Here is a 14,175-nt window from a genome sequence, read left to right as displayed (position 1 = left end):
TATCTGTCTGGTCCACAGAGGGCCATGTGGATGTGCTGCTACAGCTACATGATCCTTCCTCTAATCACAAATTGCCCTCAGAGTTTATTTCCTTCCACTGATATTCATCTCCTCCTCATGCGCTGGCTGAGGTATCCTTCAGGAATTAAAGAGCACTCACACACGTGTTCCAAAGAAATTGTCGGAGGAACCAAGATGGATTACTTGTGCTGTGCTGGCGGATTCTCTCTTTGAAAAATGATATCAGCAGCAGTCTCTCCCAGATAAAAAATAATCCCAGAGAGGAGAACATGGGACGTGGACAGGTAAAGAGGGTTTTGACCTAATCTCAGCAAACATCTTTAAATTCACTTTTGCTCCAGGTCGAGATTTATTTGGGTTAAGTCGATCAACTCTTTTTGCTTGAGCTTGTTTTACAACCCTTACAAGAAAGGGAACAAGGGTTCAGCTAACTAGATATGGTACAGTTGGTTGAACTAGTGCAAATGATCAGAAATAGCTTGATCATTAAGGGTCAAATCAAATAACTGAAGTATGCGAGCGCACCTCATGTTTATACTTAAACCTTCCACTGACATCAATGAACATGATTTAAGCTAATAAAAATAGTTAATCGATTTTTATACTTATTATACTAGTCTGTAAATATGAAATCATCCGTGATCAATTTGATGTGTGTCTTATTAATTGACTTTTTGGCAAATGAAATCATCAATACACCTGAATCCTCTACACACTAGCACGGCACATCTTGATAGATAAAGCTAAGGTCAGCTGTTAAAATGATTTAAGATACATTTAAGCAGTGATAAAAGCCACAACATAATTTAGGGGAAAATCAAGGCTGTACAGGGGACAGTATGTGTGTGTTAGGTTTGTGGGTGTGTGTCTGTGTTTGCATGTGCTCCTGTCAGTGCGTCCATGCATATGTGTGTGTGCCATTGAACATGTCTGTTTGTGCGTGTGTGTGTACTCCGGCAGAGCTGTAATCCTTGGCCTGTTCTCATCCTCAGGTGGGAGGGCCATTCCCCTTCATGTGACATTCTCAGCCCTGCCAACATCAGACTGACTCTGAAGAGGGAGGCTAACGCTAAATGAGCATGAGCACCATCAGCTGCCCACCCAACCTATCAAGTGGTGTGTCTCCCTTCAAAGTGAGGTAATGAGATACATTTCTTTAGCTACAGAACCTCTCAATATTTCGCTCGGAACATGGCGTGGTGCAGACACCTCCACAGAGATCCAGATCTCCACTTTATCCAAGCAGATGTTCAATTAGAATCAATCAAGGACACTTAATCATGTCTGAGAAATGACTGAGTGCAGAATCGTTGATACTAAGTCAATGTAAGTAAATGCATCACAAGCTTCCTCAGCGGACGCTAATAAAAATGTGCTTATACTTGTTCCACATTTGGTTTCCTTCCTGACATTGATTCATTCTGGAGTGTGTCTGGCATAGCAGATGGGGTGTGTGAATTGGAGTTCACTCTGGCAGACATCATTTATGCGAGAGCCATCTCCATGTCCTCCTTCTTTGCAGGTAGAGATAGCGATGGGTCATAAGCATGGCTACATCTGAGGCCATCTCACTCCCGTCCTTGTCTCCCTCAATACGACGGAGTCAACACCCTGATGCAGAAATTCCTGCTGTGCCTTACTTCCACCACTCAACCCATTATCCACTCTACAGGGATGTAGGGAGTATATTTGCAGTAGAGCCCATTGTATGTTAAACACCCCCATCCAGGCATCAAAGCCTGACAGCCATCAATTACGTGACCAAGAAAGAGTGGGAGGAAACAACAAACTCAGACCAAGTCCTCAGACAGACTAATCACAACGCACTTCTTTAAAGTGAACAAAGCATTCAATATGACTTTGTTCTATACAGTCGGTATGTAGAATAATTACATCTGGCCTTTTATTTAAAAGCCCAAGGGCTATATACGGTATAATAAAGGTCAATGTTATAAGAATAGATTTAAAGTGAGGCTAATTTATAAAAGAAGATGTCATGCAGAGAAGACCTTCTTGAAAGTTAACTTAATTTACTGTATCATTATTCCTTAATTTGATAAACCTGTCTTGTGTTATTCTTAACTGGCACTAACCTCCTTCCATACACAACATTACAACTAATACAGAGCCACAGAACAGATCTCACCATGGCAATAAAAACCCTGTGGATCAAAGCCAATGTATTGCAGCATCGGAGCACACCAAAGCACGCTGCAGTATATCTGTACCACCAACACATCTGAAGTGTCCACTCACATATCAGTCCACAAACTGTTGCCACAAAGTTGGAATCCTCTAGAATTTCATTGTATCCTGTAGCTTTAAGATTTCTCTTTACTGGAACTAAGGGGCCTAGCCTAAACCATGAAAAACATCCCCAGACCATTATTCCTCCTTACAGTTGGCACTGTGCATTGGGGCAGGTAGCGTTCTCCTGGCCTCCGCCAAACTCAGATTAGTCCGTCGGACTGCCAGATGCTGAAGCGTGATTCATCACTCCAGAGAACGCATTTCCATTGCTACAGAGTCCAATGGCGGCAAGCTTCACACCACTTCAGCCGACGCTTGCCATTGAGCATGGTGATCTTAGGCTTGTGTGCAGCTGCTCGGCCATGGAAACCCATTTCATGAAGCTTCCGATGAACAGTTATTGTGCTGACGTTGCTTCCAGAGGCAGTTTGGAACTTTGTAGTGGGTTGTAGTGAGCAAGCCTACCAGACGAGCTAAATGCCTTTTATGCTCGCTTCAAGGCAAGCAATACTGAAGCATGCAGGAGAGCACCAGCTGTTCCGGACGACTGTATGATAATGCTCTCGGTAGCAGACCAACTGGCAAGTGTCTTCACTGACATTTTCAACCTCTCCCTGACCGAGTCTGTAATAACTACAATACCTACCACCATAGTCCCTGTGCCCAAGGAAGCGAAGGTAAACTGCCTAAATGATTACCGGCCGTTGCACTGATGTCGGTAGCCATGAAGTGCTTTCAAAGGCTGGTCATGGCTCACATCAACAGCATCCTCCCGGATACCCTAGACCCACTCCAATTCTCATACCGCCCAAACATATCCACAAGTGACGCAATCTCAATCACACTACTCTTTCCCACCTGGACAAAAGGAACACCTATGTGAGAATGCTGTTCATTGACTACAGCTCAGCGTTCAACACCATAATGCCCACAAAGCTCATCACTAAGCTAAGGACCCTGGGACTAAACACCTCCCTCTGCAACTGGATCCTGGACTTCTTGATGGGCCACCTCCACGTGGTAAGGGTAGGCAACAACATGTCTGCCACGCTGATCCTCGACACTGGGGCCCCTTAGGGGTGCGTGCTCAGTCCCCTGCTGTACTCCCTGTTCACCCACGACTCGTGGCCAAACACGACTCCAACACGATCATTAAGTTTGCTGACGACAACACTGGTAGGCGGTGTCAGAGGAAGGCCCCAAAAATTGTCAAAGAATCCAGTCACCCAAGTCATAGACTGTTTTCTCTGCTACCGCATGGCAAGCGGTACCGAAGCACCAAGTCTAGGACAAAAAAGGCTCCTTAACAGCTTCAACCCCTAAGCCATAAGACTGTAGAACAATTAATCAAATGGCCACCCGGACAATTTCCATTGTCAACCCCCCCCCCTCTTTCTTTTTACACTGCTGCTACTCGCTGTTTATTATCTATGCATAGTCACTTTACCCATACCTACATGAACAAATTACCTCGACTAACCTGTCGGTACCGGTACCCCCTGTATATAGCATCATTATTGTTATTTTATTTTGTTACTTTTTATTATTTTGTACTTTAGTTCATTTGGTAAATATTTTCTTAACTCTTTCTTGAACTGCATTGGTGGTTAAAGGCTTGTAAGTACGCATTTCACGGTAAGGTCTACACCTGTTGTATTCGGCGCATGTGACAAATAAAGTTTGATTTGATTTGCAGGACGCACTACACGCTTCAGCACTCAGCGGCCCCATTCTGTGAGCTTGTGTGGCCTACCACTTTGCGGCTGAGCCGTTGTTGCTCCTATATGTTTCTACTTCACAATAACAACACTTAAAGTTGACTGGGGCAGCTCTAGCAGGGCAGACATTTGATATTCTGACATGTTGGAAAGGTTGGCCTCCAATGACAGTGCCATGTTGAAAGTTACTGAGCTGTACTGCCAATGTTTGTCTATGGAGATTGCATGTCTGTGTGCACAATTTTATACACCTGTCAGCAACAGGTGTGGCTGAAATAGCCCAAATCCACTAATTTGAAGGGGTGTCCACATACTTTTGTATACAGTATATAGTGTATTTGTACGAGTGCCCCTGTCGCATAAGATAACTCCAAACAGGCCTTTGAAAGAATGCCTTTAATTCAGAGAAGAGACAAGGGGAAAACAGAATGTTAGCACGTCCAGCGGGCGGGCGGGCAGGCAGGCAGACGGTGGCCACTCATTCAGAGACAGTTGATTGTGTGGGTCCGGTGTGAGGGACCAAAAATGTTTTTTCTCTCTCTTCCAATCCAGTGGTGACATATTGAAATGGAATGTTTTTATGCAGCGGTCCATTGCCTGACACGGCCCACTTATACTCTCATCGGCAAGACCCTTCTCTGCGTTCTCAGCTGCTTTGTTCCAGCTGATGTCATCTAAACCGGGTCCCTGCAGGGTTGTCTGGGAGAGATAAGACCCCCCCCCCCAACACCCACCTCTGCTGGTCTCCTGCAGAAAAAAGGGTTGCTGCTAAGAAGATGGATTACCCAGCTGGTGACACTGGCTCCCCTCCCTCTAAAGCCACAGTGGAGCACTAACACAATTAAGCCAATTAATTTTGAACAACAAGGGGTTTACAACCCCCCCCCCCCCCCCCCCCTTGATTATGCATGCTCCTGAGCAAGTGTACCACCACATTCTGCTCACAAACAATGTGATTATTAATTATTCGCAAGTGCAGTAATTGTGCAAATGGTATAGTTGACCAGGGACAGACAAAGCAAGGCAGTGGTGGTCCACTCGATTACATGGTGAACTAGTTTCACTTTACAATATGTCATGAATTTTTGAGAGAGAGAGATTTCTATTGCTGTTCATTTTTCTATTGCTTATTTCACTTTTGTTAATTATCTATTTCAAACATATGTTTCCCATGCCAATAAAGACCTTAAATCTTAAATTGAAATTGGAGAGTGTGTAATGTATAATGTTCTCATAACACAAAAACTGTGCAGTTGTGCTGATGATTATACAATGTTGTATTCTATAAAATATTTGCCTGATGTTTCAAAAGCGTTCCCAGAACATATTTTGTCTGATCTTTAAAGGTTCCCATAATGCTTTATTGGTTTTTGGGAACAGTCTGATGAGAACATTGTGGGAACATCACAAAAGATAAACTGTAAAGTTGTGCAGATGATTAAACAATTTAATTTAGTGTACATTCACCTTCACTTACAAGAACATTTTTTTTTATTATTTTCTTTAAAAGTTCATAAAACATTTCTTTAGGTTGTGGGAACATTGCGGGGATATGACAAGAGCTAATTTACAAAAACACAAAAACTGTCCAGTTGTGCTGACATGCAGATAATGTTTGTATCAGGGTGCACAAAACATTGCTTTGATGGTGCAAGAATGTTGACAGAACAGTCTTTGAGTTCTTTAAAGAATCCCAGAACATATAATTTGTTTGTGGGAACAGTGTGGGTACATTACAAGAGATGTGTTCCCAAAGTACAACATATGGTCAGTTGTGATGATATTCATACAACGTTTAAGTTAGGTTGAACAGGACATTCCCTTAATGTTGTAAGAATGTTTAAAGAACACATGGTCTAAGTTCTTTAAAGGTTCCCAGAACATTTAAGTTTTGGGAGTTGTCTGGGATGTTGCAAGAATATTCTTGTGATATTCACATATTGTACTTAAGAGGTTGTGCATAACATTCCCACAATGTAGCACAATTTCAAAGTCAGTTTTCATAGCAGTTTAACATACTATTCCATTGATGTTCACACAATATACATTTTATCTTGACTTGGAGATCCACAGAACATTTCAAGAACATTTAGAAAATTGTGTATTTAAGTTTACATAATACTACCACAACATTCTCAGCATGCACATTTCTAGTTCCTTAAAGCATAATACAGATTGGAATACATCCCCCACTATGTTTCTCTCCATATTTAATGGAAATTCACATTTGAGGATTGTATTGTAGGCCCACTAAAAAAGTGATTTAGACAAACATTTAATTTCATTCATAGGACATTTAAACAGCATTTAAATCATACAAACACAACCATATAATTAGATCTTTTTTGGGGGGCAGAGAAACACGCTCCCTTTGAATGCCTTAGAGTAAAAAATAATCTCAGATCTTGTTATGATATGGCTAGAAAAACGGACTCTGTTGCCGATTATATACATTTATTACATTTAACTAAGGAATGTATTCTAAATGTACACCAGTCAAGTTTCAGAACACGTCATATCACCATCTCCATTACTTCTTTGGTTTTAAATGATGGTCTTAATTGTTTGGATAAGAAGAAACAATGTGTGGCCCATTTTATTGACCTGTCTAAAGCCTTCGACATTGTGGATCACTCATTACTTATGTTTATTTTTCATCAATTGGCATGGACCAGGCTGCATGTAGCTAGTTTGAACATTATTTAAAGGACCGAACACAGTGTGTATTTACTGATGATGTTAAATCAGGTTTTCTGGACATAACAAAGGGTGTCCCACGGGGATCGATTCTTGGTCTGGTTCTTTTTACTATTTACATGAACAATATCGGTTTATCTGTAAAAAAAAGATGACACTTTGGTGTATGCTATTTCCCCCACAGCTGACCAGGCTCTGTCAATGCTTCAGTCTGACTTTAATGCCCTGCAGAAAGCCTTTGTTGAACTGAAATGAGTGCAGGTAAAACCAAGTGTATGTTATTTTCCAAATCACTTACAAATGTATCTGATGATTTATGCCTACGTACTTTGGATGGGGCCCTCATTGATTGGTGTTCCTGCCTATTACTATCTGGGCATCTGGATTGATGAAAAAAATATATACTTTAAAAAGCATGTTGATGAAATTAAGAATTAAAATAGTATTCTTCTATAGGAACAGATCCTGTCTTTCGTTAAATAGCAGAAATGAAATAATCCAGTCAACATTCATTCCAGTTATCGACTGCCACTGTATTGAAGCCATTGGACACAGTTTATCAAAACGCTTTGCACTTTATTACAGCCAATAGGTTCAGTACATACCATTGCACATTGTATCAGAATGTGGGCTGGCCCTCCTTGAAGTCTCGTAGATTGATGCATTGCTTTTCATGTATTGTGTAATTGATGTGTATATAGATATGTATAGTGTAATTGATGTGTATATAGATATGTATAGTGCAACTGATGTGTATATAGATATGTATTATGTAATTGTTGTTTATTGGAGTGTTCATGCAGGGCCTATCTGCGAAATAGACTGATCTCAGCATGACTTCATGCTTCAATAAAGGTAAAAAATGAATAAAAATAAATATTAACAATCTGCACGTGGGGTTGGAACCTGCAATGTTCAGCCAGATCATTAACGCTCTGCACCACAAGGGGACGGCTGTGGTATTGCAGTTTTTCAGTCTATATACATAAGGTAATATGGTCAATCAGGACACAGAACACAGTTTCTGAGTTATTAAAATGCTATGTATCATAATTTTTCAGAATGTGTATTGCATGCATTTGTATGTGTTTCGATTGAAATTGAGAAAAGGACAAATTGTTTCATATTTAGTTTGAAGGTTCTGAGTCTATATTTAAGAAGCATGTGAATACACAAGAATACAACTTATTTAAATTAAGCTTTATAAATATCGACCCAACTTAAATAATATTTCATAAGTCTTTCAATATGTGATGAAAAATAAAAAAAAATCATAAAATGCAGTGTTACAAGTATAATAATAATAATAATAATTTGGTGGTGGCTTATATTTGTCCTATTTCACACATGTACACGGGTGTATTATACACATGTGGACTCAAACTGGTGACATTTCGGTTACTGGCCCAATGCTCTAAACGCTAGTCTACCTACCAGAAATCCTGGTTGGAGGATTTCGGATTTCCTGCTTATTGCCTCCTGATTCTGGGAATCTTCCGAATTCTGCAACCCTAGTCCTAATTAACCATGTATTTCCCTATCTATATAGATTGGAATCAAATACGTAATACCACAGCTGTCTCCTGGTGGCACAGAGGCTTACTGAGCTGGCTGAAGATTGCAGATTGTCAACATATAAAGTGTGAAAAATATGGATATTTGTATGATTAAATGCTACTCAAATGTCCTCTGAATGAAATTAAATGCAATGGTTGTCAATATCATGTTGTAGTGGGTCTACAATATAATCCTCAAATGAGAATTGTTAATACATCTGGAGAAGAACATAAAAGGCATGTAATTCCGATATGCTTTAAATAACTAGAAATGTGCATGCTGAGAATATTGTAGCCCATTAGGTCAAACTTAAATATAAAGCATGAACCCCCCCCCCCGAGAATCTGACTGCCGATAGGTACAGCACTTATCACAGAAGGAGGCCGTTCCTTCTCTTGCTAGAACAAAGGGTGTACGTACCTGTAGAACGCAATGCTCGGCAACTTGACTTTGAGTCAATCAGAGAGCACGAACCTCCAAGTGGGAGAGCCGACAGGAGTGACAAGAAAAAGGAAGGAAGAGGGAAGTTTTCCCAGTCTAATCCACCCAACTAAAATAATAAAGCTGCATAATAAATATTTTTCTAGAGCAATTCTTTACATATTTTATATCTTTCTAATGAGTTGTGCTTGAAGGATTTTTTTGTTAGGTTTGATAATGTGCATAAGCTTATTAGTAAGCTACAGTGAGGGGAAAAAGTATTTGATCCCCTGCTGATTTTGTACGTTTGCCCACTGACAAAGAAATGATCAGTCTATAATTTTAATGGTAGGTTTATTTGAACAGTGAGATACAGAATAACAACAAAAAATCCAGAAAAACACGTCAAAAATGTTATAAATTGATTTGCATTTTAATGAGGGAAATAAATATTTGACCCCTCTGCAAAACATGACTTGGTACTTGGTGGCAAAACCCTTGTTGGTAATGACAGAGGTCAGACGTTTCTTGTAGTTGGCCACCAGGTTTTCACACATCTCAGGAGGGATTTTGCCCCACTCCTCTTTGCAGATCTTCTCCAAGTCATTAAGGTTTCGAGGCTGACGTTTGGCAACTCGAACTTTCAGCTCCCGTCACAGATTTTCTATGGGATTAAGGTCTGGAGACTGGCTAGGCCACTCCAGGACTTTAATGTGCTTCTTCTTGAGCCACTCCTTTGTTGCCTTGGCCGTGTGTTATGGGTCATTGTCATGCTGGAATACCCATCCACGACCCATTTTCAATGCCCTGGCTGAGGGAAGGAGGTTCTCACCCAAGATTTGACGGTACATGGCCCCGTCCATCATCCCTTTGATGTGGTGAAGTTGTCCTGTCCACTTAGTAGAAAAACACCCCCAAAGCATAATGTTTCCACCTTCATGTTTGACGGTGGGGATGGTGTTCTTGGGGTCATAGGTAGCATTCCTCCTCCTCCAAACACGGCGAGTTGAGTTGATGCCAAAGAGGTCCATTTTGGTCTCATCTGACCACAACACTTTCACCCAGTTGTCCTCTGAATCATTCAGATGTTCATTGGCATACTTCAGACGGGCATGTATATGTGCTTTCTTGAGCAGGGGGACCTTGCGGACGCTGCAGGATTTCAGTCCTTCACGGCGTAGTGTGTTACCAATTGTTTTCTTGGTGACTATGGTCCCAGCTGCCTTGAGATCATTGACAAGATCCTCCCGTGTAGTTCTGGGCTGATTCCTCACCGTTCTCATGATCATTGCAACTCCACGGGGTGAGATCTTGCATGGAGCCCCAGGCCGAGGGAGATTGACAGTTCTTTTGTGTTTCTTCCATTTGCGAATAATCACACCAACTGTTGTCACCTTCTCACCAAGCTGCTTGACGATGGTCTTGTAGCCCATTCCAGCCTTGTGTAGGTCTACAATCCTGTCCCTGACATCCTTGGAGAGCTCTTTGGTCTTGGCCATTGTGGAGAGTTTGGAATCTGATTGATTGATTGCTGCTGTGGACAGGTGTCTTTTATAAAGGTAACAAACTGAGATTAGGAGCCCTCCCTTTAAGAGTGTGCTCCTAATCTCAGCTCGTTACCTGTATAAAAAACACCTGGGAGCCAGACATTTTTCTGATTGAGATGGGGTCAAATACTTATTTCCCTCATTAAAATGCAAATCAATTTATAACATTTTTGACATGCGTTTTCCTGGATTTTTTTGTTGTTATTCTGTCTCTCACTGTTCAAATAAACCTACCATTAAAATTATAGACTGATCATTTCTTTGTCAGTGGGCAAACGTACAAAATCAGCAGGGGATCAAATACTTTTTTCCCTCACTGTAGCTAGCTAACGCTCGCTAACTGAGCAAAGCAGTCACACACACTTCATATGAAACAAATAGGGTGGTAAGTGCAGCACAATGCACACAACACAAATGCTTTACCAAGCTAGCCATCTGGCCACTGTGGCTAGTAACATTATATTTCAATCACAATGGATTTGTTTCCATGAAACAGCTGCCTGTAGCTGGCTTCTGAGAGTCAATGCAGTGTATTTAAATTTACATTACCTAGCTAGCACAACAGCTAGCTACCTAGCGAATGATGCTAACCATTTAGCTAATGTAAATGGGCTGTTGGTGATTATGGAGAGTAAATTAAATGTTATCTTTTTCATCTTGCTAGCTAGTTATCTAGCTGTGGTCATCTGACTAGTAGTACCATTAGCACAGCTAGTTAGCTAACATTGACTAGGCCATAAAGAAACACACGCACATGCATTACCAAACAACGTTACCGCCACCTTCTTGTTTGGAGTATTTTAACAAGGTTGAGTGGCTTATGACATCAAGGTCTTTGCTGTGGGATCATAAAAGAGATTGACTGGCGCCACTCTGTTCAGAGGTGCTAAGTACTGTTGGCAGGCAAATGTTTGACAATCCTACTGGTGTGTCTGACCTTTAACATTTTCTAAATGTTCTTGAAATATTCTGAGGACCTCCAAGACACGGTATAATTTATATCCTTTGGGGCGGCAGCGTAGCCTAGTGGTTAGAGCGTTGGACTAGGTTGCAAGGTCGAATCCCTGAGCTGACAAGGCAAAAATCTATTGTTCTGCCCCTGGACAAGGCAGTTAACCCACTGTTCCTAGGCCGTCATTGAAAATAAGAATTTGTTGTTAACTGACTTGCCTGGTAAAATAAAAAAATTGTGTGAACAACAATGGAATATGATGTTAAACTTAAAATAAATATGCTGTGAACGCAATAAAAACACAATTTTGGGAAATTGTGCAAAATTGTGGGAATGTTTGGTGCAACCTCGAAAGTACAATATGTGAATATCACAACAATATTCTTGCTACATTCCAGACAACTTTCATAACTTAATTAAATGTTCTGGGAACCTTTAAAGGACTTAGACTAGGTGTTTTTGTCAACATTCTAAGGGAATGTCCTGTGCAACCAAACTTAAACATTGTATGAATGTCATCACAACTGAGCATATTCTGTGCTTGTAATCTCTTGTAATGTAACTGCACTGTTCCCACAACCTAATTAAATGTTCTGGAAACCTTTAAAAAACTCAGAAAGGCTGTGCTGTCAACATTCTTGCAACATCAAAGGAACGTTTTGTGCACCCTGATACATTGTCTAAATGTCTGCACAACTGGTACAATTTTGTGTTTTGGGAACCTTTCTCTTGTCATATCCCCACAATGTTCACACAACCTAAATAAATGTTTTATGAACATTTAAAGAGCATAAATGTGTTCTGGGAACGTTCTTGTAACATCAGGTGAATGTTTTTTGCACCCCAAAATAATCCTTGTATAATCATCTGCACAACTTAACAGTTCATCTTTTGTTCCCACCAGGCCTTTTGGGAACCTTTAAAAATACAAAATGTGTTCTGAGAACGTTCTTGCAACATAAGGTGAATGTTTTATAAAAACATTGTCTCTCTGTTCATACTGTAGGCACCACTGGACATTTTTTTGTGTTATGAGAACATTTGCCACAACCTAACAAATGTTCTGGGAACTTTCACAGAACCAATCATTTTAGTTTGCTGGGAACATTTGAGTGAATGTGAAGAGAACATTTAAAATATATTTTATTTGACAATTTTTTTCAAACCCTAATTAGAATTTAATGGGAATCTTAACTAATGTTCTGGGAATGTTCCCAGTTTGCTGGGTCAACATATTCTATGCCTCACACATACTTTTCACGGTACGGAAAATACATTAACATGGGAGGGTTCCACCTATTGACAATGCATCCTGACAAGATTTTATCCTGCACAATACAAGCTGGGACAGACGCGAGCAAACTTGTGACCTACAAATTTTTCTTTTTAATTACCTCTGTGTCAAAAGCACACCAGGTGGTCTGCGCTGAATACCATTTACAAAGTAAAAGCATGACAATGTACTTTTCAAGTTCAAAAAGGCCCAGGACTCCACTAGAATACAGATCTAGAGATATTGTAATATCATTTCCTCTATGAATAGCACATTATTTTGATAGATTGTGTTTATGACATTAAGGGCACTGGTCCAGGTTTAATAATCCACGTTTGCCTTTGTTTCCAGCAAGTCCCTATCAGAACATTAAAATGCCATACAGTATGTGAGTTCAGGTAGGCGTCAGCGCTACATCAAACAAACAGTATATCTCAACTATCTACTTGTAACAAGCTCATAGTTAAACAAAAAAGGGAAACAAACAAGGACCGACAAACCAGCAGGGAAGAACAGGGGAACATGGCAACATCCATTCATTCAAGCCAAATAGAGCCACTGCTATTGAATTAATCATCCCATGGAAACATATACCAGTGTCACAGCAGTGCAAAATACCAAATCAATCAACAACAAAACTCTCCGTTCCAAACATATCCATACGCTACAAGCAGGACATTAAATCAAAATGATCAGTTACTGTAGCTCGGTGGATATTTGTGTTAGAAACCATGGAAAAGGAAAAGCATAGTCTATCGCTATCTCACAGTTTAACCAGGATTCAAACTGTCAGTTCAAGAGGGGATGACAAAATAGTAGAATCGAAAAATACATATTTTATTAATAAAACTTGATGCGTTTCAGCATTCCAGCCTTGATCCGTCTGCTTGGGAGACAGCATCATGTACGTAGGTATACAGTGTAGCTGAAGGGCACCAGCAGAGTAACCACTATGCAAATGCAGGATACTTTGTTTGACAAGCAACAACACCTCTTTGTGTATATGTAAACCATGACGAGTCGTACCAGACACTGTGCACACAGTCCTGCTGTCAGAGTCGTGCCACCAAAGTGGTGCAGCAGCTGTGTCACCGAATGGGTGACCCCTGTCTGGATCAGGACTGTCTGACTGACCCCTGACGCCACCCAGCCACACCCCTCACCCACACACACACACACAGCTCTCCTGTCACTGTTAGCAGGAGGCTGGCTTAACACTTTTGCCCAGAAAAGCGTGGATATATGTCAGCAGACAGTGGCTGGTATGGTCGCCCACACCCTCCCACAGAGGGCGAAAAGTGCTTGATTAGCACCCAGACTCTGCACAGCGAGTGGCATGTTGGGCGACTCCAAGTACTGGCCAAACCAATTTTACTTTCAGTCCTCACACGGGTTTGTTTGTGCAGATATCTAAAGTGTGATTAAACCAGGAGTTATGTGTCTGGGAGATGACTGGAATGAGTGGGAACCTTTACTGAATATAGGCCTACAGGAATCTACATCAGATGCAGGTACTGTAGGTAAACAGACAGATATGATACTTCATATATTTCTCCAGATGCACTTTCAACCCAAAGCTGGAGATAAATGTTAACATTAAAAGAGAGATTCTGTAACAGTGAGGAATAGAATCAATATGACCAGAGATATAATATCAAGTTCCAAAGCCTGACCAGGTAAACATACAATAATCATAGCCAGGGGTGTCTGGCATTAGCTCTTTATCAATACTACAACAAC

At 40.8% G+C, this 14,175-nt stretch overlaps 1 protein-coding gene across 3 annotated transcripts in view; it reads right to left on the bottom strand.

Moving 5' to 3' along the window:
• LOC106565727 (contactin-4) overlaps positions 1-14,175 on the bottom strand; it is a 257,951-nt gene that overhangs the window by 43,192 nt on the left and 200,584 nt on the right. The gene's annotated exons all lie outside the window — the stretch shown is intronic.

Source organism: Salmo salar, chromosome 12, assembly GCF_965601325.2.
Source record: "Salmo salar chromosome 12, fSalSal1, whole genome shotgun sequence".
In the NCBI taxonomy this organism is placed as follows: Eukaryota; Metazoa; Chordata; class Actinopteri; order Salmoniformes; family Salmonidae; genus Salmo; species Salmo salar.
Note: the sequence above shows the minus strand (reverse complement) of the source record. Positions and strands in the feature narration are given on the sequence as shown.